Source organism: Callospermophilus lateralis, chromosome 1 (assembly GCF_048772815.1).
Source record: "Callospermophilus lateralis isolate mCalLat2 chromosome 1, mCalLat2.hap1, whole genome shotgun sequence".
Lineage (NCBI taxonomy): Eukaryota > Metazoa > Chordata > Mammalia > Rodentia > Sciuridae > Callospermophilus > Callospermophilus lateralis.
Window position 1 is genome coordinate 144,039,211 of NC_135305.1, and position 27,070 is coordinate 144,066,280.

The window sequence follows — 27,070 nt, forward strand, 5'->3', positions numbered from 1 at the left end:
ATAGATGGATAGAACATTGAAAGAGAAAACAACCCCACACATAAGCAGTTACTTACTGTGTGACAAAAATGGTACAGAAGAATAGTGGAGAAAGAATATCTAGAAAGTCTCCTAGGATATAATAAACTAATCTTAGGATAAAAAGCTGAAAAAGGACACAGATTAGAAATTGAAATGTGGGAATGCCTTTTGTATTTTTCCTTAGTTTCTTTAAACAACCACCTTTCCACAGTTTAAATAGCCTAAAACTTCTAAAATACATTTTGTTAAACTAAATGTATTATATGTCCTGGAAGTCTGGGGAAAATAAAGGAATAAAATGTGTACATAGAAGGGTATGTGTGCCAGAAGAAATTCTTTTCCGTTTTCTAGGTTCTAGATTTCTTATATTCACTTTTGTTAATTTCAAACATACGATAGATCTATTTTTGCTAAGGATTTGATTTAGTTGGGAGATTGAATTTCTAACTGTAATCATTCTAGTTGAACTTCAAAGATTAACAATAATGACAAGTTTTGTGCTCTTGGAAATTCAGATCTCCTTACTTCATGTCTCATGCATCCAAATAGCTTTTAAAAATTAGCAGGAGAAATATTTTCTTTAGTCTATTAAATATTTGTATGTACTGATTTGGAAAAGTCCAAGATGTATTATTAGGTTAGAAAAAGAAGGTAAGAATAAACAGTAGACCTGCTTGTAAGTAAATTAAATATATAAATAAATGCTATTTTATGATTTTCCTTTTCTGCCCCCTCCAGAAGATCACATGAGAAACTATTAGTTTATGACATTGTGGAGAATGGGACTTAGGATATGAAGTATTTGTTGTTGTTGTGGTTGTTGTTTTGTTTTGTTTTGTTTTTGGTGCCCTTCAGTTTTGTTTCAATTTTAAACTAGATGTAGGTTAGAGGAAGAAATAGTCAGGTGTGGTGGGCTATTTGGGATGCTGAGGCCAGGAAGACCACGAATTCTAATCAAGTTTTGGCAACTTAGAAAGACTGTGTTTCAATATAAAAAATGAAAATGACTAGGGATGAAGCTCCTTGGTAAAGTGCCCTGGGTTCAATCCACTTACCCCCAAATACCATAAAAAATATAATAGAAAAGAAAGAAAAGAAGAAGAAATACTTTGATTAGTACCCACAGAGAGGTTGATCATACTGAATGGGACAGAGAAATTAAGTACCAGTGGTTTACAAGCCAACAAGGGTCTGGTAGCTGTTGAATCAATTTGCTTGGACTTTGGTTGAATCACCAGATCTTCCAGATTTTGGGACTACTTCTTCACCTTTCCCTACATTTCTGGATTCTTAGAAACTGACAGACTAAAGACTAACTGTGAGTGCTTTTCCAGAGTTCCTTGTGACCCAGTCTGTCTTCCTGAAACTATTTGTGACCTTAACCCTCAATCATACTAGCCCTTGCCTTTATTCTGAACAATACGGAAAACTTTAATGATTGGAATTATAAGGAGAAATCTAACTCAAAAAGGAAGTGTTGAATGGAAGAATTAATATCACAAAAAATTGATCAATATGTAGGAAAATATAATCTTTATTTTCCTTTTAAAAAAAATTTATTTTTTTAGTTTTAGGTGGACACAATATCTTTATTTTACATTTATGTGGTGCTGAGGATCAAACCCAGTGCCTTATGCATGCTAGGCAAGTACGCTGAGCCACAACCCCAGCCCCTTATCTTTAATTTCTTTAAAAAATAAATAATAATGGCTGATATAGAAAATAGAAATAGATTTGAAATAAAATATAAGTCCACATTAAGGTGTCATGAATTTTAAAACTTCCTAAAATACTTTTTTTAACCTTTCAAAATTTTTTAAAATTCTTTTTAGTTATATATGACAGTAGAATGTATTTTGACATATTATACATACATGGAGTATAACCTTCCATTCTTGTGGCTGGACAAGCAGTTACACTGGTTGTGTACTTATATATAAACATAGGAAAGTCATATCCGATTTATTCTACTGATTACCCTTTCCTTAATTCTCTTTGTCTAAATATTTGTATGATTTAGAAGGATTATGAAGTCATAAGTACTTGAACTTAGATTGAATGTTAATTTTTAACAATTTAGTTATGACCTGAGATAATAAAAATAGAATGTATAAATTCTAACTAGTTTGGTGGCAAAAGGAATAAAAAGAAAACTATCAGTACAATAAAAGGCTGAAAAGAAGGCAGAATAAAAGAACAAAAGTAAAATGATATATAGAAAGTTCATAATAAGCTGGTAAAATAAGTCTCCATGCATATTAAATACAAACAATTGGCCACTGACATTCAAATAGAAAATATGAATAAATTTAGCTTTCTGCAACATACCTAAAATATAAGGACAGATAGGGGATAAAAATAAATGAATGGAGAAATATATTTGAGACAAATATTAATCAGTAAAAGACTGACATAACTATATTACCATCAGATAAAATTGACCTTAAGGAAAACACTTTAGGGATTGGGGAAGATCGCTTGCTGAGCAAAGGAATAGTGTACTGAGAAGGCATAAAAATTATCATTGACATCATAACCTCAAATTAATAGAGAAAAAGTAGATATAAATACAGAGAGAAATTTACAAATCCTTTACAAAAATGGGGGGTTGTGATAGTGAGTGGGGTCATTCAGGCCACAGTAGAATGATAAATCTTTAGACCTATCCTCTTGGGACTTTCTTAGGCTGTTTAATTTATGGCAACCACAAACATAGTGTGACAAATATAATAGTGACATAGTTTGAAAAATAGATTTCTGATATTTTTAGAGAAACAGTTGCTCTCAGGTAATTAACCTTTTTATTTTTTTCTAAACATTGCTATTAAGATTGATATCTGGACAAAACTTAATTAACTTGGAGTTCAGTAATACGCTTTGTTGTTATGGCTTAAAATGAAATTTATTTATATATAAGAATTTTTTCCTATGGAAAGTAATAATGGCTACATGTGATAGTACATACATGAAATCCCAGCTACTCAACAGGCTACGGCAGGAGTATTGCTTAATCCTAGAAGTTTGAGACTGACCGAGCAACATAAGGTGACCTCCATCGCACCCATGCAATTGTGCACATGCTTTCTCTCTCTCTCTCTCTCTCTCTCTCTCTCTCTCTCTCTCTCTTTCTCCCCCCCCCCCAGAGTTTAAACCCAGAAGTATCTAACCACTGAGCAATAGTACCAGACAATTTTTATTTTGAGACAAGGATTGTTAAGTTGCTCAGGGCCTTGTTAATTGCTGAGGCTGGCCTCAAACTTACAATCCTCCTGCCCCAGTCTCCCAAGCCACTGGGGTTATAGGTGTGCAATAACCACACCCAGCCTCATCTCTTTATGCAAAAGGAATAATGCATGTTATAAAATTGTGTTGATTAACATAGGCCTTAATAATAAGATATAATGATTTTAAGTGTTCAGTAGCCATGAGAGTAACAAACTTTCTTATCCTTTGAAAGTTCTATAGTTTGAAATCCAACTTGTATTATACTCAAGTTACTATAAACCACAGGTCTTAATCTCTGTTTTTTATATTGATTTATAAGTTAGTGGTCTTCATTATTCAAAAATGGGGAAAACTCTGTATATATCACATGGTAAACAGTTCTTATTCAAAGAAATAAAAATATGCAGACTTGTGACTGTAATTAACAAGACCAATGTTAAAAAGCCTGTGATTGGTCATGAGTAGGTGGTAAATCCATGGGCTGTATAAAAACTTAAGAGTACTGGAAGGAAAACAAAGTCAAAACTTTTGGGGAGTATCATGTTAAATGATCTGTTTTTAGAAAGTTGTTTGCTTCACCACCCAGCATTGGTGCCAGGTGGAGATTTTCCCTTGAAGGACAGGAACCTGGAGATGTAAAGGAAGTTAAAGAGAAAGGTAGGTTGTTAGAATGCCTCATAGCAGCAGGATGTCTGAGCCAAAAGTTGTATTTCTTTCCTGTGTGCTGTTCTTGCTCATCTCTTATGTAAACACAAGATTTAATTTTGCTTTCTGCTTCTTTTTTATGTATTAACTTTCCCAAAGGGGAAATGTTTCAAGTGTTTTCTTTTTGAGTATGCATTTCTGAAGGGTTTAGTCTAACATCAGGATATAACATTAGAGCTGAATCTGTTCTATGCTTAAGTATACCTGTCTACTTTTTAAATAGCTATGTAGTAACACTTTTCTTTTTATCTAGTAGTAAAATATTTAATAAATTTAGCAGTCTATAATATAGCAAAGAACTAGGAAGGAAAGGAAAATATCCTTTGAATGGATAGACTTGATATCATAATGTCTGTACATACAAAAGCACACATTTAACTCACAGGGATGTCTCCTAGCTTTAACGTATTTAGTTCTCTAGTTGTACACTTTAAGACATATTAGACCAAGATGAAGGGAGAGTATCAACAAGAGGTCAATAAAGAAAAGGCTTACAAGTTAGAAATAGGGGAAGGAGAAGCAAACTTTAAAAGATTGTTAGCTGTAGCCATTAATTGATTGAAAGGGCAAGAGGCTATACATTCTCTACTAAGTTCTAGTAAGTCATTTTTAAACAGAAGAGGTGTAATGTTCAAATGTACTGCTTACTTTAACAGTAGTCAACATCTACAATGGTTAAGTTAAATAGAATTTGCCTTTTTAAGATATAGTGAAATATAAACTATCATGTGACATAAATTGTAGGAAGGTTTCCTTGAAAATAGTTTTCAATGGTTTTAGCACATTAGTTTTATTCATGGTGGGTTAAGTCTGTTTCCCAGGAAATGAGGAATTGCTGTGTAAATCTATGAAATTGTCCTTTGCTGTTCCTCTGCAGAAACACATCCTAAATCTGGACTCCAAATATAATACAATTTCTGATGTTTTACCAGTTATATTTAATATTAGATATATTTGATAATTTAATAGTATTTACATGTGTATCTAAATATTATTTCTATTTTTATAGGATAATTGACATTATAATAAATCAAAGTTACATTTAATAATAATTCTTATCTTATATTCTAAACTAAACCAGAAATCTATGAAGAAATCATTTGATAAATAAAAATCAGTTATTTTCATCAGTGTCATGGGTGATTGATTGAAATGTACCTTAAAGAGATTTACATTTTCCTAATAGTTTTGGCAAGTAAAGAGTGATCAAAGCATTTTTTGTTTGTTTGTTTTATATCTTTATGAGATGGAAATTGTATACTTTTGAATTTTATAATCAACAAAATTATTTTGTATAATATTTCCTAAGTCTCTGAAACAACTGAGCTTTTAGATACTAGGTGGAATTCCAAAGTGCTTTTTACTGATGTTTTACTATTTTCTTCTTTATTTGATGCTTCATACTTTTTCTCAACATTTTTACTTTATTTCTTTTCACTCTTTTTGTGAGAGCAGATTACAACATAGATAAATATTTTCTTTACTATTAACACTATAACAGAACATCTACCACTCTTCTTTGTTCTAACTGGTGAATTGCCTAATATACCCAATGATTCCCTTATTCTTAGGTTTTCTTTATGCATATAATTTTCTATATTATTTTCTTAGGATACATTTCCAATAGAGGCATATATAAAGAAACAGCAGTTTTAAAGTGCTTGGAATTTATTCCCCTTAAGATTTTCTGATCTAGAATAACCATAGTCTATGCCTGCATTCTACCAAATTTGGGATGCACACACACACACACACACACACACACACACACACACACACACAATGTACACACAAAAATGTGATGTATTATTATTGTTGTTCTTTTAAAAGAAAAGCAGAAAGAGTAATATCTGGCTCTCATGTTATCATTCCCATGCACGTCAAAGAGTACAATGAGTTGTGGCCTGCTATGCCTTCTCAAAATAGCAATCTGGGAAGTGACTAGAGATCTCTTGGATTTGACCCTGGAGATAAAATCTATGAGTGATTCCAGATTTACATCATATCAGCACTTTAGACATATGCTATATGTCTAAAAGCTTAATGTAGGGCGAGTAAAGCTAGAATAAGAATTGAGAACATGAGGGCTAATAATCCACTTAGTATGAATGGATTATAAATTGCACAGGCAAATAGGAAACATTATTCTGGTTTAATGTGTTGCATTGGGCTTAGGGGATTTATAGGCATATCGTTTTCTGGGTCGTCTAATAGGTCTGAGGAGAATAAAACTAAGGCTAACATAAAAATAAGGAGCATCAAGCCTAGGTATCTTCAATTGTAAAGTAGGGGTGAAAATGGAATATTTTTTAAATTTTTTTTAGTTATAGATGCACACAACACCTTTTTTGTTTATTTTTATGTGGTTCTGGGAATGAACCCAGTGGTGAAAAGATATTTTAATGAGATGCTGTAGATCAGGGGTTATTAATAGTGTATGGACCAAGCTATATGGGCAAAGACCAAACAGACTTTATTTTATCCTGAGACTCCAGGTCATGTAAGAAACGCTTCTCCCATGGGAAAGCCCCACCTCTGTACCCTCAATAGTTGCTTAGCATAGCATGTTTGGCAACACAAAAGGGCAATATTTATACAATGTAAAAGTGTTCTCTCTTTGGTCCCCATTTTTCTTGGACAATGTACACTTTCAGAGATAGATTGTCTAGATGTATTAACTTTGATTCCTTTTCTATGGGGTTCCTAGAATGGTATAGAAAAGGAATGTTGTTGAGATGGTATATATAGATATCATCAAAATAATTGAGTATTTCATATTAACTTGTGGACAGGAGGGAAATCTGCAAACAAGACTGTAATATAATTAAGTAACTTTGCCAAGTGATTTATTCACTTTGTAGAAGGCCTGATTAAAGGTTGATTTTCATCATGAAATAAAAAGAAGTGTGTCTTCAGCTTTGTCTTATGCAACAATTTTATCAGTGAACTCGATAGGAAGGTAAATGCTTTGATTAAAACATGTGCAGATTACAAAATCTGGATGGGGCATAGAATATAATCATTGATAGAATAAGGTCCCAAGTATCATTAAAAGTAATTCCAGGATGAATTAAAGCCAAACAAAAGGTAGCCTATGTAAAATAGTATAAATTTGTATACCTATTATCAGAAAACTGAACTATTTAAACTTAAATGGAGTAAATATTACACTTGATGTATATTGATATGGGATTTTTTCTGACTCTAACCCTCATTTGAAATAGTAACTCTTAAGTACAGAATTACTAAAATAGCTGTAGAGTTTAATAATAATAACCTAGGGTCTAAAATGTGGGATTTTCTGATAAATAACATATGACATGTAAGGGAAAAAAATGTCAAGGATGAACACACTATCATTGGCCCAAGATGCGGAGAGTGGTGGATACCATTTACTGAAATAGAGAAAACTGTGTTCAAAAAATCTGCAGAATGAAGGAAGTTAGGAATCAAGAGCAAGAGCTGGGATTTGGGCAAGGTGAAGTATTAGTAGAGGGTTTGAATAAGCACTGAGATATGTGCATCTGGGATTTAAAGGAGAAGTGAATACTAAATCTTCAGTATATTTCATTGGTTCTCCAGCAGGGGTGTTTTTCCGTCTATTTCCTCTTTTCCCCAAGGACATTATCCAATGTCTGAAAATATTTTTGATTGTCACCTGTGTGTGTGTGTGTGTGTGTGTGTGTGTAGTTGCTACTGGGATCTAGTGGCTGAATGCCAAGGATTTGCTACATATCCTACAATGCTTAAGAGCCCTTCACAACAAATAATTATCAGGTCTAGAATCTCAGCAGTGCTCAATTTTGTGTATATAAAGCAATCATTTTGGGAGAAGCTTTAGATAGAAAAGAAAAAAGATAGGGTCAATGAGGAGTAACCAGTAAAGAGAAGCAAACATGTAAGGAATGGCCCAGTGGGTTAGGAAGAACTATAAGTATGATATTTGGTAGCCAACTGAAAAATGTTTGAAGAAGAGAAACTGATCAATTGTGCCAGGGTGCTCTAGGTATAAATGGAAGAACACCAATTTTTTCATTGTGGAAGTCTGTTGATTTTGATAGGAGCTGCTTTGGAAAATGGAGACAGTAGCTTAAATGAAATGATTTTAGGATATAATGGGAGGAAAGGGAATGGAAACAAGCTTTTAAACAACTTTTTGGGTTTTTCTAGAAAGATCATCTACTAAATGCTAATGGGAATTTTCCATTGGGAAGAGAGAAAGTGATGATCCAGCAGAGGGAGGACATAATTTTAGGAGTAATAATTGTTTTGAGGGATGCATCAGGTATAATGTCAAATTATTGACTATAAATTGAAGCATGGACAATTCATTTATAAGACACGTTAGAGATAAAAATGTGACACTATGATAAAGAAAGTTTCTGATTGCTCCTACTTTTTAAAGAAAAATAGACAAGTTGTCAGCTGAGAGTAAGAAGGAATGAGGTTTTGGAGATTACAGAAAAGGGGAGAGAAAAGGAGACAGTGACTGGCATATATAAATGGGTTGACAGGCATCACTAAGGACCCATCTTAGCTTCGTAGTCATGGATGTAAAATGGGACCAGTGTGGTATAAATTTGCTCCCAAGATGTAGGCTCTGTATTCACCCTACTGATTGTTTCTTTTGCTGAGAGGAAGCTTTTCAGTTTGAATCCTTCCCACTTGATGATTCTTTATTTTAATTCTTGTGCTATAGGAATCTTATTAAGAAAGTCGAGGCCTAATCCAACACGATGGAGATTTGGGCCTACTTTTTCTTCTTGTAGGCCCAGTGTCTCTGGTTTAATTCCCAGGCCCTTGGTCCACTTTGAGTTGAGTTTTGTGTATGGTGAGAGATAGGAGTATGATTTCATTGTGTTGCATATGGATTTCCTTTTTTCTCAGCACCATTTGTTGAAGAGGCTATCTTTTCTCCAATATATGTTTTTAGTGCTTTTGTCTTAGATAAGATAACTGTAATTGTGTGGATTTATTCATCATTAAAAGAGAATAAAATCATGACAGACTTTTCAAAATTCACACATATATTAAGAACATCATTGATAAGAGTCTGTAAGTTCTCAACTTACATTTTTAAAAAGAATTTCTCATTACTAGCGATGCTTCAGAATCAGTTTTTATGAAAATGATGAATTTCTCATGTCAATATTAAAATAACATTATTAAGCAGTAATTTGTTGCCAGAGTCTACCTTACAAATATAATTTTGAAGGTTTGCATAAAATGATTTATGATGATGTGCCACACTACTCTGTCACACCCTTTCTCATGGATATTTCAATTATCTCCAGTTTTCTACCATTATTAACAATATTGAGCTAGATAGATAGCCTTGTTGTAAATCTTTGGTTATGGCTTTATTCTTGCCCCTTAGGATAAGTTTCAAGAAGTGGAATTATACACTTTAGATAACCCAGTTTCTTTCATGACTTCCTGCCTTTTGCTGAATTTGTTGTACATTGAAACCCTTATAAACGGTTCGTGTAAGTGCCCATTCCTTCCAAGTATCATTGCTCTAAATTCATTAGTAAATTTCACAGAAATTTTGACAAGTGGACCAGTGCATTCTCTCCATGCCCAGGAGATGTCTGTGGTCTCAGTTCGCCAACTCCCAGATCTTCAGCAGCTGCCCCATCTCTGTCTTCTGTCTCTGTCTCTGGACACAAATCTGGCCCCACAATAGACTCCAAACCTGAGCCAGTTTTTCAAAAACACGTTTGATTCTGACTTAAATCCCCCAGAGCCTGCACCCAGACAGCAGAACCTAGTCTGGGGCACGAGACTTAAGGGTTCCACCTGCTTCAGCCCAGAAGCTCCCTGTTTCCCTTGGTGCCCACTACCTTCCCTAGTATCTCTGCTGGGCTACCCCATCACTACCCAGCACCCATTCGTCTGTGATACCAGCTTGGGCATCAACCCACAGAGGGAGCACCCTTCTCTAACTCTGTGGCTCCCAGAAAGGACCACGAGTCTGTCCCCCATGACTAGACAGGTTCCTTAGTGCAGGCAAGCCCTCTTTATTGTCTCCAGGCCTGTCCCTCAGGAAATGTTTATGACCAAGGCAGTGAGGGTACATCCTTGGGAGACCAAGTCAAATCCTCACTTCATTCTCAGGGGAGGGCTTTGCAGAACACCCCTTCTCTTAGACCATCATAGGTCAAAGCTGAGGATGTAGCTCAGTGGTAGAGAGGGGCTTATCATGGGCCCACCACTGGACTCACTCCTCAGCACCTCCCTTTTTGTCACAAAATGCAAGACAAGGTCATGCATCTACAGCTCTGGGAAGGAGGCAACCTCACGATGAAGCCCTGGTTGAGGATTGTTGGCTGAGGGTCTGATGACTGGATCCCTGCCTCCCATCATAAGTGATCCAGCCAGACCATAATGGTGCAGAGCACAGCCAAGAGGAAGCGTGGAGAAGGAGGAGTGAAAAAAACTGAACCCTGTGCAAATGGGAGATTCTACCAATGGACTATAGGAGAGAGTGAAGGACTGAGGAGCCAAGATTAATAATAGTTCAATAGAATGTTGAAAATTAATTCAAACAAACCCAAAATGGACAAAAAATCAGCACTTTAGGCCAGCATCTAAAGCTGATCCTTTGTCACCCCTTTTGCCACCTCTCTTGCCCTCCTCCTCTTCCACCCATTCCCAGCTTCAGCTGAGACTCCCATATTCCTCCAAGACTCCTTACTTGCTCCAAGGCTCTGCAGGTTGGACAGACTGCTTCATGGTCAGGCACCTGGACCCAAAGCCCATTCCTAGTTGTTACAGTTGGGGCCTCTACCATGGGAATCTACTGCCATGCCCAACAGCAACAGGAGGGTCCAGTACCCAGTGGCCTACCCTGGGCCTATCTGCTCTCAGGGTCAGAGGCATCTTTGTGGCATGAGGTCTATAGAGGGTACAGTCCTGCTCCTCCTGCTGGCAGTGACTGCTTCAGTATATACAGGTCCATGTGACCCTTGGCCCCATCCTCTTCCTGGATTGGCTCTGGTCTCTGTCCTCAGTTGGCATGATCCAGGGTCCATGGCTGTTACCCCTGGGGGTCTCTTGCAGAGAGATATCTGCCAACTGCCCTGCCATAATAAGGATTCAGGGCCCAATCCTCAGGGCAGCCACCTGTCTGGTCCCACACCTGGAGCCCTGGGTGGGGCCCTCCTGGAACACCTTTTGCATCTTTCCTTAGTTCCCCAAGGGCATAATGGGTGTGTAGACTGTCACCCAGGGGCCTAGAGAGGCTGTGCAAATTGGCTGAGTGCTCATTGGAACAGGAGCCCCAGAAGACTTGATGTCAGGAGGAGGGGACAGGGCTGTGGCTTTTCTGATCAGGCCCCAGGCTAGACTCCTACACATTGCACTCTGGCCAGTTTAGACCAACCCTATCTTGGCTGGGTTGGCCAAGCCTGGCCTGCTCCTGTCTAGGTCTCTCTTGAATCAGGAAAGGATCCTCCCTACAGGGAGTGATTCTGTACCCTTCAGGCAAGGAGTGGTGGTGATATCAAGATGTTGAGTCCCTTCAGGCATTGGTCACTTCTGGGCTTCAGTTTTCTTGTCTGTAAAATGGGGAGAATGTTTCTTGTGTATCAGGGAGGTTATGAGGGCTAGTGAGACCAGCTAGTGTCTGATGAATGCTGGTTTCCTTGTTTGCTATCTCACTTTGGGTTCAGAACAACTCTTGGGGTACCCTTGGGGCATGTGTCCCTGTTTTACAGATGAGAAAACTAAGACCCAGAGAAGATGAATGTAGGGTACAAATTTGTTCTGTAAGTGGGGTGAAAGATAAGCTAGAAACTAGAAATGAGCTTGTCCCTTGCATTTCCAGTCTTTGGTCCACCTGGAAGACTTGTGCCTGGCTCCCTGCCGAGTCAAACTTTGAGTTCTGTTAGGCAGTGATGGAGGAGGAGGAGGGGGATGGGCACAGGCTTAGAGTTGGGGTGCATTGAGGGAAAGGTATATTTTTCATAATTTAATGGTAATAGTGACTGGCTGAGTGCTTTACACACTTTAACCCTCCCCTATTTGAAGATGAGGAAGTCGATGCTCAGGAAGTTGCCCTACTTTTGTGATGCCACAGGGCCAAGAAGTAGGCTAGAGTTGCTAGAGTTGGATTTTGAAGCCTGGACTTTGAATGGCACCAGGACATTCTTTGTTGATGATGACACTGTTCTCCAGATGGTGTCAGGCTGCTCAGTGCATGGGAAAACTCAAAGTTCTGAGTCCATTCTATGATATCTGCTCAGTTAAACATGGGCCCAATCTGATCCTGATTGAATAGAGTTTTCTTCTGCCTTACTTGTGCACTGGTGCCATTTGGGCTCCTTCACATCTCTGTACTCTGATGCCCTGAAGACTAGTGTACAAATGTTTGAGATCCTTAGGAGTTTGGATTTTACCTCCTGATGAAAACTCCCTGCTCTGCCACTCATAGGACTGAAGTGGGGATCAGTACTTTTGTTTTCCTATTGCTTTTTCTGCCAGAAGAAAAAAATAAAGTGTTAATTAATACATGATATCTATACACATTTATGGGTTAAATTTAGTGTTAATTAATACATAATATGTATACATGTTTATGGGTTTAAATATGTGAATTTATATTTATATATATATTTAAAATGTAGGTCAGGGGCATTGGCAAATGCATTGACTCAAACATTTATCATTTCTTGTGTGGGAAACTGTCAAAATCCTCTCTATTAGCTACTTTTAAATATACAATGAATTGTTGTCAACCATAATTACCTTGTTATACCATAAGAACTTAAATGCATCCCTTCAAGTTCAGAAATGCAGTGCTGTGGGAATTTGTCTTGTTTTGTTTTAGCAATTATTAAAGGGTCCTCCTACAAGCAACCAAGGTAAATTTTCCAAAAGACCTCTTTCAAGAGTTGCTTGTTTTGAAGTATAAACTCCTCAAAATTCCCACTAAGTTTGGTGAAAATCAGTCTAGCAATATCAAGGGATGTAGTAATGGAAATGTAATTTCCCATTGTGAGTATAGATCATGAGTGTCAGGAAAAAATATTCATGGAGCCCTGCATTTCTTCATGTCTCTTAAGCCCAAGTGTTGAACAACTTTATTCTGGACTGTGTTTTCAAGGATATTTGTACAGTGAGCAACTTTAGAAGGTAGAGAGTTTCCCTTTGGAACAGAGAACAGGTAGGCTTGTTCTTCAAAATAAAATATTTGGGGTGCTCAAATCTTGTTCACAAATGTCACCTGACCTTCTTTGCATGGCTTTGTGGAAACAGTGAAAGAAAGTGCTGCTTTGGGGAACCTGCTATTCTGTGAGTGGCAATATGTTCTTTGTCTCTGATCTAGGAGTCTTTTGTGTTCTGCAGCATCTGTGAAACTGTGGCAAGCTTGCATTTTAGCTTGCAAATTAGGTAAAGTCTCAGAACCTTCACAATTATCAATAATGATCATAAAGAGAAGAAAGAAAGAGATAAAATGAAGGTTGGTAATCATAGCTGAATGATTTTTCTTAACTCATCAGATCAGATTTCAAGGATCTCCAGGCTGAATCTTCCCATGGCACAATGTTGTTTTCTCCTTTTCTGAGGGCCAAGACTGGTGCTAATAAACCCCACATGTCACTGAACTTGTAGATGAACAAGGTGGTGTAAAAGATGTCCTGCATGGCTCAAGGGACAAGCCCTGGGAGGTCCCTGAGCCAGTTCAGCTTCTCTCCTGTTGGGGTGCATGCCTCACTACTACCTCAGGCCTTGGACTCCTCACATGCTGGGAACTGGTGACAGGTTCCATCCTAGGAGTCTGGGCTACAGCTGTTCCATCCATAGCACCCCTATATGGGCATGGCTATCTCACTACTCAGGACCCAGAAGCTGTGGTTTCCCCCAGGGACTGTCCCAAGTCTGAGGGAGAATAAATTAAATTGTACCTAAACATAGCATCCCCAGCTATACTTCCCCCAGCCTCACCTGCCCTCCCCCAATCAGCTCATGCACCTGCAGCAGATGTCTCACCAGAGACCACATCCTAACATGGCCACACTCAAAAATTCAAAAGCATAGGTCTGGCCTGATCCTGGGAAATCCTTAGGGGGCTGGACAGGGGATCTCCCCAGCTGTTGCAGCTGCAGCTCTAGATGCTCACACCCTCCCCTGCTCCAAACTGACATAAAATGAGAGCTGAATTCTGGCACTGACATAGGAGTATGGGTCTATCTAGCCCTTTTATCAGTGTCTCTGGAGCCTGGATTGTCTCTCCTGGTGAAAAGGGGTAGATATGCTTTTCCAGTTGTTCCCTTGTCAGAAGTACTTGTCCTAGCCTCCTGCCGCCTCATTTCTACTCACACGCCTCAGAGACTCTCCCTGTGGCTATAGGACATGCATCTTTCCCAGGCCCAGGTGTCCTCAACTTCCTGCTCCCTTTCAGCCCCAATGATTCTTCTCATTTCTTGTGATTGTCTCACTGCAGAGTGGGGAATTGGGGATTCTGAGACAGAGGATGATGGTATTATTCTGGGGACATAACAATGGTTCTGAGCCTCAGAATTCTCAGGTAGGGGCTAGCTCTGTAGATCCAAGTCCCCTTAAGAACCCTGCCTCCTCTGGTAATATTTAGGTAGGAGAGTATCCCCTACCTCAGCTCTCCCCAGGAATTAGGAGACACTCTTATCTCCTAGTAGAATATGGTATCACAGTCTCACCAACCTGGCAAGGATATTCGAGTTCCTTCTATTGATGACTTAGTGGAAGTACAGAGAGGGAGTTTTTCTTGCCTAAGACACAAAGCAGCTTTGTATAAAATCTGTGTCCTTGGACTTGACCAATAACAGCCAAGATCTGGAAGGACCAGACCTTTTAAAACACCTGGGATGAAGCTAGCCTGAAACTGGATGGTGTTTTTTGGAGAAAATTTTAATTCTTTAACTTTAATCTCTCCATCTAATGTGTAGAATGGAACCTGACATGAACAGTCCAATATTGACCAGCAAAGGAGACTGGACATTCAGTGGAAGGCTGCACAGGTGGTTATAGGAAGAGAGATGCAGGGATAAAACTCTGGTTCTGCATTCCTGCAGTGTTAGCCTTCCATCATTCTAACAAACACCAGAAATAATCAACTTAAATGGATAAAAGGTCTTTTATGCCTCTCAGGTATGGATGTTTTGGTCCATGATTAGTTGACTCCATCACTTTGGCCCTGAAGTAAGGATGTAGATCATGTTGGGTAGCACGCGGTAGAGAGGATCATCCCACCTCAAGGCAGGTAAGGAAAAGAGGAAGAGAGAGAGAGAAATGAGGACTCCATTTTCCCCTTGAAGGGTACACCATCTATGACTGAAGACCTTCCACAATCCTCAGATCTTAAAGGTTTCACCATCTCAACACTGCCATAAGACCAGACCGCAACATCAGTTGCATGCACTTGCTGCTCAACTTCCTGCACTAGAACTTGAGATGACTTTAAAACAACTTGTAAAAAGAGACAAAACTGAGCAATATTAAAAAAAAAACAGACTGTTACAGTGTTTTGTATCTTTTTGTTACAGTAATACTTCATGAGAATGTTCATTTTTTTGTCATAGGACTGTAGAGAAGGGACCTGGAAGGCATTCAAGAGATTTTTTTTTTCATCCAAGACATTTCAAATCATCCAAAACATTTCTGCTACATAATGTTCAAAGGAATACGTATCCAAAGGCAAACACTAATCACAATTTTGTTCACAAAGCTGAATATTAAAGGAGTCTTATGTAAGAAAATCACTTAGAAATTGTATCCTTGCATGGACTTTAATAGCTGATCTAACTAAAATTTTTTTAAATAGATAATTAAAAATGTTTTGGCCAGTGGAGTTGACTGGCTGCTTTGACTGTAACTTGGATTACTTTTCTCCAGTCACATTTCAGCTGATTGCTGCATGGAATCATGTGATGATGCTTTGGACCACAAACACATTTTGTATTCTTTGGGAATCCAGATTAGGGTTCATGAAAGACAGGGTGCTGGACGTGCACTATTCCTACATCCTGGCTTCTGAACATCTTCAAACCTGCTTGGAGAACATTGCTGAAGATTTCCAGATCCTTCATCCCCAGATGAGAATGGAAATTGCCACCCACTTGGACAAGATATCCCTTTAAGTACCAGTAATGTCAAAAACACAGCTTCTTTAGAAGCCAGGTTTTTTCTTTTATTGAGTAAAAGGAAAAATGGTTTTCCATGGTAACTTTCTCACCATAAATAATGTTTCAATCACACTGTCTAAAGATGATTGGGGAATGTGTTTGTTGGCCCCAAACTGTATTTGCTCAACACTGTTGCGGGAGTTCCATGGTAAACAGCAGTCAATTTCACAGAAGAAGTGCAAAGATTTGTTAATAATTGAGAACATCCCACCCTGAGGGCCAGAACAATTGAAAATTCTACAGACACAGGCAAAATCTTCATATCACTTTTAGGGTACTTACTGCTATAATCTCTCATCTTTTCTACTAGTTTAGCCTTATCAGGGTTGGAGTCAGAATTAAAATGTAGTACAACCACTTTGGTGTTCTGATTTGGGGTGGGACATGTCTTCCTCAAGTTTCCCAGAAACCTCATAAACATGTCAAAATATCCAGTATATGACATTTTAATCTTTGGTCTCTTTGCATTTGTTCTTGGATCCAGGGAACTGGAAAGGAAGAAGCTTTTTCAAGGAACTAGAGAGGAAGAATAGGTTTTCAGACTTCTGGTTGATTCTGTTGGCCAGCTCCTGAGTGTCTAGTTCCTAATGCTCCACAAACTGGATCTTGCTGAAAATCTGCTATAGGTCTGCATGCCTCCTCACTGGAACTGACATCTTCTTGCCTTTATACTTCCTGTGTAGAAGGAGCAGGTTCAGAATGTACTCTGCCCCATACATGGGATTCACCACAAGATGATAGCCACACAGGATCTACTTATCCATGATGCATTCCTAGGTCTTGGTGGTGGCCTTGATCATTTCCACAACCTACATGAAGATGTCACCCAAGGCTTCCATCTAGGCTGAGTTCATTCTTTTTTTTTGGGGGGGGGGGTGCAGGTTTGCTAACTCTCCACAGCCAAATATAAATTCTACCCAGTCAGAAATTCCCATTGCAGAATTTCCTCTTGATGGCAGGACTGAAACCTCAGGAAGGAAGCAAGGATTCCCAGATGTTGGTCCTCTTTATGCATCTCGGTGTTGCTGTATTTGCTCATTAGGATGATTTCTCATTGGAACTGTATTGTGTGATGATGCTGCTCTGCAATTTGTTGACTGAGAATGTAGCTATGCAGTTTATGCTGGTAGCTTTGGTTTTTGTTCAGGTTAAATGTGATAGCTTGGAGAATCTTACTGTAATGGAGTTCTCAGATGTACCCCTTCTTGTTCTTTTCAGAATTCTCATTTTAAGAAAAAGCTGATGCATCTCACAAGACCCAAAACACTTCTGTAGAGCTCAGTCCTGTCTGCCTGAGAAACAGGGGCTCACTGATATTCAAGCTCCTCAGAAATCTCTTCAGATAATCTCCTTTGATATAAAGATCATCATCTGCTTCCAGATCACTGTCTAAGTGGTGCTCATGCATATACTTAAGCATCATAAAAGTCTTCTGGGGTGGGCAAGTGCCATCCACACCCCACAGTGACACTTCTGGAATTGGTACAGATGTGTCTGAACCCTCAGTAGAGAAAAACTCCACTATCCCAAGAATTGTCTTAGGTCATGTTCTGAAGGTGGACACAGCAGGAGTCTGAAGTATTTCTGGGTGGTCATTACTCCCACAAAGAGGAGGTTCCTGTCATATGAGGCCACCAACTGGGAAAAGCCTTGTGCCTCACAGACATCTTCCTGTGCCCTGCAGGCCTGGGTCCTTTTGCTGTGCCCAAAGTCCTCCAGTCTGCTATGTCACAACTGACCCACGGGTCTCACTGGTTGTAGCTCTGAAGCACAGAGAAGAACAAGCCTGTGAGGCCAGCACAAAGCCCAGCAGGAGCCAGATCTGAGGCAACAAGCAGAGCTAGGCTCGCCAACTTGCCTGGAGCCATGCCCATGCCAATCTGCCTGCAGGGCCGCTCCCATCACCTATGTTCAGGAGCCCACCACCACAGCTTCCAGTGGCAGAGACCAGCTTGCCCTCATGACAGAAGGCCTGGTCCCAGATGCTCAGCGGGTGACTAGGGCCAGCCATGCCCATGGCGGCTGCAGAGCTGACAGCAGGCCTGGTGCTGAAGATTCATTACGCATACCTGCCCACACACCACAGTGACCTGCTCCTTTAAGAGTAGAACATGCCCTGTTCATGCAAGCTGCATCTCCTGAGCAACACCGCCATGACTATTCTTCCTTTTCCATGGAAGTGTGGGGGCAGTGCAAAGGCAATGGCAATGGCACCTGCTCAGAGATCTTGTCCTGCCCTGATGGCACCCAGGCAGGCTCCACACCTGTTCTCCTTGTGGCCTAGACTGCTGCTGCTGTTTCACATGCTCAGACATGGCTCACCATTTCTCTTTGATATATTTTCAGTTGATTTTTATGCAATGTGAGAAATAATGGTCTAGTTTTATTCTTCTACATATTCCACCATGCCCTTCTACCATGCTGTTTTTGTGATAGACTCAGAAGCTCATGGAGACCTGTGAAGCCACCAGCCAAAAATTAATGTGCCCTTCTCTAACTTTTTCCTGTCAGGTATAATGGTCACAGTGAAAAAGAGCTGACAACCACAAATGGGAGAGTTACAGAGCTCATTTGGGGTTCTGGTAGTCCTGCCCAGCATGCAATACTGAGGGGAATCCTAAAACTTAAGAAGGGTAAGAAATGGGAACTTGAGAACCTGAAGAATTAATATCTCTGCTAAAGGTACTTACATAGCTGATCATAAATCCTAACAATGATATAGTTTTGTAATTTAGTTTCTAACATATTACCATGTGAATTAAAGACAGGAGAAATAAAGTTCATAGTTTGAATCAATAATGGAAATGAACACAAGAATGCCAGTATGCACATCATACTTATGACAACAGCATCATAAACAAGAAGGAATACATGAGGGTGGGAGGAGAGGGAACATGACAATACAACTCAGGCAGTATCATTGCAAACTATGTTGGTATTGATGTAAAGCACATAGAAACCACTATAAAAATAAATTTCAAAAATTAATAAAAGGACATGAAAGGTAACAAAAGTGGTATGATGGGGGAAAATAAACAAATCACAATGGAAGCTGCTAGTGGAGCAGTGAGGAACCTAAAAAAAAGGGGTAAAATATATGTAGAAATCAGCACATTGGCAGAAGTCTGTCATTATCTGTGATGACATTAAATGGAACACATGAGTCTTGGTTTCTCAATACCTAAGAAGCCTGCATCCACACAAACTTTCACACAATTTCTGTACACTATTGCATGTGGGGAGATAGGCTTGGGTTTGGCAGATTCTCTTCTAACAGAAACAAGGCACCTGTTAACATGAACGTGACCTGCCATGACTTCCCATGCACTGTCAATGCCACCAATCAGAGACACAGGACAGGGTACATTTTGGCACAACTGGCACAGAGTGAGGCTAGACATACTGACAATAGGCTCTCCAGGGACAGAAGATTTGGGGTCCTCAGGAGAGGGGCTTCCACTCTGTGAATCCTCAACCAGCAAGTGTCAGTGGAAGGGCATTCAGAGGAATCCAGGAGAGAAGCTTTGGTTGCACAGAGTTCAGGAGTGAGGCCAGCCTTGGGGTGAAAAGGAGGAGTCCAACTGTAGTCCCTGAATGGACATCAAGAGTTTTTAATCTGTGTCTGGGGTTGCAGTGACATTGCAGTGATATTCTGAGGGTCAGACTAACACAGGATCACCCCCAGGACACTGGAAATAGCCAAGGGACAAAGAAGACCTCACCAGGGAAATGCACTGAAGGAGGCTGATTGTATGTGTAAGCATGGCAGACCACACTGGTTGAATTTTGTAAGGGAGAACATACTAAGCTTCAGATGCTGTAGGAGGGAGCACAGTGTGAGAATATGCGGCTCCTCGGGTCTATTTCCTTCTCCCAGCATGACTACATGTGCCTCCTGCTAATCTCAGGGGACTTTTTATCACTGTCCAGAAGTCATCCATGGTAAGGCTTCTCTATCCTAGGGTCTTCCAAAGTTGCCTGTACAGTCTTCTCTGGCATTTCCTCCCACCTCCAGCCATGCATACCTTTCTCAGGAAGAATTTCCTATGTGGTCTTGCATGAGGGAAGGGGGCACTTGGTCACTTCTCCCTGCATGAAAAATGGACAGGCTCCCTGAGGAGAATCTCAGATTGACACTAACTCTCATCTGCCTCAGTTCATAGCCCTAAACCTGGAATTCACCTTAGTTCAGAGGCAGGATCCTCTCTGCTTGAGGAATACTTGAGAATTCATTTTTTAAAGCTCAGCCATGGAAACTGTGATACTGATGAACTTCACAGAAAATAAGGTACCTTAATGTGTTTTGTCTGTCAGGACTGGATTGTAGTGCTTTTTTACATGTCACATAAAGCATGGAAGATTAAAAAAATAAGAATAAATGTGGCCACTTATTGTACATTGCAGAATGAGATGTGTCAAACACAATGTTTGAGACTAAAATTGGTGGTAAATCCATAAATGTAGTCAGTTGATTAAGTAAACAATGTATAACACGTGAAATACATAAAAGCATGTAAACAAGAACAGAAATATTAAATTAAATGCCAAAGATGAAACCAAAGTCCATGTGGGAGATACTAATAGGACCATGAGGAATGTGAGGGTCTATGGTGACCTTATGCTGAGTCACTTGTCATCAGGGAGCTGCCCTGCCTTTGGACAGGAATATGAAAGGGCAGCAGCCCATCAGAACTAGACACAAAAAAAAACAGCTCAGAAGAATTGGAAAAGTGGCAAAGGATTCAAAACCTGGAAAGTGACTGTAACCAGTGGTCAGGGAAGTCAATGGTGATATTTTGCCCAAAGCAGCTTGAAGAAAATTGAATGCTGAACCTCCAACTCCTCAGTCTCTTCTTTTGTCCCCATAGCTATTTTGAGTGGCTTCCTATTAATAAGATGCCCAGAGGATTCATAACTTCCATGTTGACCAAACACACACTTACCTCCAAAATCTAGAGATGAAGCGAGAGTGGTCTCAGAAAGCCCGGCTGTGCTGTGCATTTGAGGAGAGAAATCAATGAAGAAAGATGTCCCACAAAGGCACTCAGGGACTCTTAGGGTTTGGATATAGGGTGTGCCATAAATATCATGGGGAAGGCAATGCAAGAATCTTGAGAGGAAAAAATGAAAAGGTTGTGAGTTGTAAACTAATCAGTGGTTAACTCCAATGATATAGATGGTAACTATATGCAGGCAGACTGTGGCTGAATGAGGTTGTCTGGAGATGAGACTTTGGGGTTTCTATTTTGTTCCTGGTTTCTCTGGGAGACAGAGGTCTCCCTGCTTCCTGATTGTCATGATTCAAGATGCTTTTCTTCTCTATGTCATTCAGCCATGATATTCTGCCTCAGTTTAAAAACAGCAATTGAGATGGCCATGTATGAACTGACAAATCTCAAATCCTGAGACAAAAAAGAAAATTCCTCCTTTCATTTTTTCTTGTCAGATTTTGATCACAGCAACAACATACCTAACTAGTCATAAACTAGGAAGGCCATTCTATACTCAGAAAGCTGATCTAGGCTAATAAATTCCATGGTAAATATCCTGATGCTCCATCTAGTACCACTCATTCCTTGCATTTTTATAATGAAAATTGAGCCATATGTCCTAGTTATTCTGGGTTATGAAACAGTTGAAGCATCAGAACCATGCTGGAGGTGAATCCAAGGACATGTAAACAACCTGACCCCTCCTCTCTATGTAGTGGCCTAACAGATACACATATGCAGGCATGAGTCACAAGATTGCAGGGATTCACTTCTAGCCTCCATGGCTTGTACAACATTGTGCTAGTGAGTCACTAGTGTGTGGAGTCATTCCCAGTCCCAGGCCCTAATTCCAGCTTCAGGAATTCTGCATATGCCACAAACATCATTATGTATTGGATATGGGTGTAACCACTCACCAAGATTCATCTTTGGCTCCTCAAAAGCCAGTCAACCTTTTTGTCAGACCTGGTGTTTTAGAATGTTGGGGAAATGTAAGAGTAGTAATGGCAGGAATATGGCTTGATTACTGTCCTTTATTGGCTGTGACATAAGCATTGTGTTCAGAAGACCCATGTTGAATATCACCAGGGTGGTTAAGGTGTTCACTAAGTACATGGATAACAGTTTTGGCAGAAGCACTGCAGGCAAGGAAAACAAGCTCCCTCAAGGGTAAATGCATGTTTCACTGAGAACTAATGTCAGTCTGCCATGATGAAAGTTCTAGTGTCATCAATCTGCTCTGAGGTACCTGGCCTCTTCCCATAGGAAATAACCTCATATTAGAACTCAGGGTTGGGTTCTGCTGTTGCCACCTGGCTATAGGCAGGTCACCTCTGTGAGTGGAAATATGTTGTCATGACCACATGAATACTCTCTCTTCATGAAAGCTGGACTTTTTGTTCATGAGCTGTTTGGGAAAACGTGTTTATAGGGAAGGAAACCACCTGAGATACACAAATTGAATTAAGATCCACCTCATCATCAGGATCATTTCCTTCTCAGGTCACTCTTTGGTGATTATGACCTGGCATCAAAATACCTTCATGACTTTGCAAACAGAGAGTTTATTTTCTTTATAGTAAAACCGTGATGATGAAAACAGTCACTTAAAATCAACTGCATTTCTGTGAAAATAAATGTGAAAATAGAAGAAGCTTGTAACATTGAACAGTGAAAGGACTGCTTTTTTATACTCCCAAATTAGATTATTTATATAACTTCTGTCTCTCTATATGAATACACTACCAGTGTAACTCTGAATCATGTAAAACCACAAGAATGATAAATTATATTCCATATATATATATATATATATATATATATATATATATATATATATATCCAAAATCACTCTACTGTCATGTACATCTAAAAATAAGAAATACAAATTTTAAACAATTATACTATATAGATTTAGAAGTGTTATATTAGTATACTACTTAAATTATGGACTTTCATAAGATAGTTGGTCAAAGAGTAGTTTTGAAACAAACATCCAATTTCTTCAAAGTTGAATTTATTCTAATAAACACAAATCACATTTACATATCTGGCTTCAAATATCAAAGGATGAATATTATTTCTGTTAACAACTCAGTGGTTAGAAAATTACCAATCCGGCTTCAGTTATTTGGTTAAGTAAATCTACCTTAAAAATGTAAATGAGAAAATAGAAAAAGATCAAACATTTCTGAGAAAATTTTACTGTCCAAATTGACATGTAATATAAATATATAAAACCTTTTTTAAAGAAATGACATGAGAAAAAGTATATACATTATATCACAAATAAGTGTTCATCTTATCTTTGTGGAAATGATACTTCTTTACTATAGTGGGTTATATAACATTATTAAAATAATTATGCATGCTTCTGTAATTTAATGTGGTTAGGAGACTTTGCATAATCAGCTTTCATGGTTTTATTAGACATTTTTGGACCAGAGTCAACAGGTAGCAGCAGTGTCACGCTCACCTTTTACCCAAAGCCTCACCTCCTCCCATAGGACATACACATGGAACTCCTGGGATAGTGTCTGGTGCTGGAAAGTCGGAAACATGGGGCCTTTACCATATGCCCATGCAGAGTACTGGGAGGGAGCCCTGCTCTTGCTCCTTCCCAGATGCAAATTATCCATGATGCTAAGCCTCCTTGACCTTCTCACTGGCAAATTACACAGTTCTGGCTTCATATTCAAGTGATGACTGGTGTTATTTTGTACCTACCAGCAACAGGCTTTGCACCATGAGCTGTTCTTCAAAAGGCGTATAATTCTCTACAACAGGTGACATGACAGTTCCCAAATGCCATGGTCTGCATTAGGAATCTCCTAGGGGTCTTTCCCTAAATAGCAGATTTTGTCTCCTATCACCAAGTCCTCTATTAGCATATATAGAGAGGATATGTTTGTCCATACAGCTGGGGACCAGAACCACTGTGGCATGTCACAGTGTCTCCTCACACTGGAATACATACACATTCATCAACATTCACTGTAGCTCATATAGAAGCCTCCGTGGTCCTCAGCTCTGTGCCTAGAGCAGGAGCCAGTGCAGAGAGGTACACTGGGTCCTCAGCAGACAGTTCTCAGAGTTACCCCCACCCATACCTTCTTTCTGGCACTAATACCAAGGCATAGGGTAATGTGGTCTGTGGAGACTGGAATATGGTCAGGGGAAATGGTAATCCCAGATAACCTGATGCAGTTGGTGAAGGACAAGCAGCTCTTGAGCATCCTGTCTAAATTCTGAGGGATCTTCAACCACCTTCAGCAGCTCCAGAGAAAGGAATTAGCAGAGTACATAAAGTCATGCACACACATTAAATGTCGGTACAAAAATAAGAGGATTGCAAAATTTTCTGATTATTTGGGGCCTATTGTTCAGTTATGAGAGAAACTAAATGTGTCTGTAGGAGAATATTCTGATTTTAGCGACTCCAAAATGGTGTGACCACTTTGGAAAGCAGATTGGAGATTCCTTAGAAAACTTTTAATGGAATCACTATTTTACACAGCATTCCCACTCTTAGATGTATACACCAAAGACTTAAAATCACACCCTAGTGATGCAGTGATATCACTGTTCATAGCAGCTGAATTCACAGTAGCTAAACCATGGAAACAATCCTGATGCCCTTCAACATTTGAATGTATAAACAAACTGTAGTACATTTCCAGAATGGAATATTACTCAGCCTTAAAGAAGAATGAAATTATAGCATTGTCAGATAAGTGGAGAGAGTTGGGAATATCATGGAACAGAATAAGTCAATCCCAGAAAGCCAAAGGCCAAATATTTTTTTCTGATAAGTGGATCAGGTCTATAACATTCTGAAGGAGAGTCAAGAGAAGAATGGGACATTTTGGATTGAGCAGAGGAGAGGAGGTGGAGGGGAGGGTGTGTGGGGATGAGATGGTGGAATGAGAAAGACATTACTACCCTTTGTATGGTATGATTTAATGAATGGAGTGACTCTGCATCATCTACAACCAAAGAAATGAAAAGCTGTGCTCTATTTGTGTAAACAAATTTTAAAAATTTAAATATTTAGATTTTAATTTTCTTAGTAGGATCTTTGGCACCAGAGGATTTACAGCTAAAGAGCTTGAGGCAGAAACGGGAGGTAAAACAATGGCCTGAGGCAAAGTCTCAAAGTTAAAGAGAAGGAGGAACAAAATAGAGCAAACTGAATTGGGAGTATATACATGAAGATTTAGATGTACTAATCACTGTGGAAAGTGCTCAGGATAGAGCAAAGTAAACTATAGAGGGCCATTGAAGAATTGAGGCAAATACTGGTACCTGCAGCAGAAAGGGAAAAATGTTCAAACTGAGTTAAAATTATAGAATGTTTGTTTTATCCATCCTTAATAAAAATTTGAGAACAAGGTACATCCATGATGTGTCACTGTATTGGGAAAACTGAAGAAGATGTAGTTGATGAAACTTCTGATTCTGAATGACACCTGCAGAGGTGCCCACATTAAATCACCAGACCTTGCCTTTTCTCTTTTGGCAGCAGCCCAGGCTGCTCCAAGGATCATAACTGGGGCTGTTTCTTTTCTCTGTGAAGTGACCCTGAGTACTCTTCTCCAGCTGACCCTAAATGTTGGTACAAAAAATAAAAGGATTGCAAAAGGATGCCTTTGATCAGACAAATACCAACCTCTGTCCTGCCAAAAGGAACTCCTCACACTAATGCTGTGATTGTCCCTCCAGGGCCAGAGGCTGGGTTGATCTGCACACCGTACAAATATCTTACATGTTGGCACCAGCCACTTCAGTTCTCGAGTACTCTATTGAACCCAATGGTGTGTGAGGTGCAGTGGCTACTAAAATTCGAAGGCACAGTATGTGTGTCCATCCTTTCCAAAGGATTATGACTGAAGGTGGAGCTGACACTGGCAACTAACCTATGAACTTCTGTTCTCTGAACTCTTTGCCCAGTAATGACCTGACCGTGCCTGCCTGCTGATCACTTAAATGGTTATTGCTTTTGCTTGTCTGTGGTCAGTGCAGCAGGCTGAGGGACTTGTCTGTTCATTCATCTTACAATCTAGGTGAAAAAAAAGACAAATAAAATGTTGTCTTCCAGCTCAGCTTTCTGTCCCCCAACTCCATCCATGTGTAGGTGAAAGGGGTTCTAGAACCTGTATTGAACAGTAGAGTAAAGCATTATGTCCCAAATCATCCCACAGTACTGATCATCTTTCAATTTCTTATCCCAAGATTAAATTACATATTCATTTAATGTGCCACTGTTCTGACTTCATGTTACACATGCTGTTGTTTTAATTTATTTACAATACAGGCTGTGCCATTATGATATTAATTGTGTTGTTTTAGTTGAATAACATGTAATACTCAAACACTTGAGGTGACAGTGAAAAATGAAACTATAAATTCTTTCAGCTTCATTTCATATATATTTAACCGAATATTTTGGACATTTATCAAAGGTCTTCAATGGGGAAAGAAAATTCATGAAATACTAGATGAGTAACATGTATGACTAATGTTGGCTCTGAACAAATTTTGAAATCTTAGTTGACAAAATATTGGATCAATGAAAAAGAAGCATGAATTTTGAAATCTGAATGCCTTGGTTCTCAGTACTACCATTCTTTTTCTCTTACATATTTGTTTAGTTGTCAATGGACATTTATTTTATTATTTATATGTGGTGCTGAGAATCGAACCCAGTGCCTCACTTAGGCTAGGTGAGTGCTCTACCATTGAGCTATATCCCCAGCCCATCATTCTTTTTTAAAAAACCTTTTAGTTGTAGATGGACACAATGCCTTTATATTATTTATTATATGTGGTGCTTAGGATCAAACCCATGGCCTCACACATGTGAGGTAAGCACTCTACCACTTAGCTACAACCACAGTCCCTGTATTATCATTCTTTATTGAACTATTTCTTATTAAAGTATACAGTTTTAAGACATATTTTTAC

The 27,070-nt window shown here is 39.2% G+C and overlaps 2 pseudogenes; one reads left to right on the forward strand and one right to left on the reverse strand.

Moving 5' to 3' along the window:
• Window positions 1–15,735: 15,735 nt before the first annotated feature.
• Window positions 15,736–23,899, reverse strand: LOC143399397 (chondroitin sulfate synthase 1 pseudogene; annotated as a pseudogene).
• Window positions 23,900–24,286: 387 nt separating this feature from the next.
• On the forward strand, window positions 24,287–25,928 carry LOC143642036 (KH domain-containing RNA-binding protein QKI-like; annotated as a pseudogene).
• Window positions 25,929–27,070: the final 1,142 nt, after the last annotated feature.